The following is a 567-nucleotide window of genomic DNA, read 5'->3' on the forward strand; positions in this document are numbered from 1 at the left end:
GTCCGAAGACCCGGCATCGGCTCAGCCTCCAGGATCCCCCTTTCCCAGGACACGGCTAGGCCGCGCACGGTTAGACGCGGGAGGCTCCAACCCTCGTGTGCTCGGGTACGTGGTGTCGCAACACACCAAACGCCTGCTGACGCAGACGCCCCTGCGGGGGTCGGTCCTGTAGCTAGTTGCGGCAAAATAAGCTGGTAGTCATTCTTCGGTGTGTCGTTCAACCTGAGACCGCGGCCCTGCTGGGCCGCTATAACCGCCCCTTCGGAGCCAAACATTCCGCGACCGTTCACTGCGGTGTCCGGAAGTGGAATCTCGAGCTAGCAGGCCGAATGAGAGCAATGGCGCGGCAAACCAAAAGACAAAGGCGAGTCATTTTCCGTGCGCGTAGGCGGCGACGGCGAAGAGAGAGGGATGCGTAGTTGCATCACGTGAGAAAATAAAATGTAAAAAATAAGGAGGGTAGTCATTGGGATATGCATAAATATAAACATGGTGGCCTGCGTAGGGATCGAACCTGCGACCTTCGCGTTATTAGCACGACGCTGTAACCGACTGAGCTAGCAGGCT

At 57.5% G+C, this 567-nt stretch overlaps 1 non-coding gene across 1 annotated transcript; it reads right to left on the reverse strand.

Annotated features, from left to right (window-relative positions):
• Positions 1 to 493: 493 nt before the first annotated feature.
• Positions 494 to 567, reverse strand: TRNAI-AAU (transfer RNA isoleucine (anticodon AAU)). The gene has a single exon. It is a non-coding gene; the product is annotated as a tRNA-Ile (tRNA).

This window comes from Dermacentor variabilis, chromosome 8 (assembly GCF_050947875.1).
Source record: "Dermacentor variabilis isolate Ectoservices chromosome 8, ASM5094787v1, whole genome shotgun sequence".
Lineage (NCBI taxonomy): Eukaryota > Metazoa > Arthropoda > Arachnida > Ixodida > Ixodidae > Dermacentor > Dermacentor variabilis.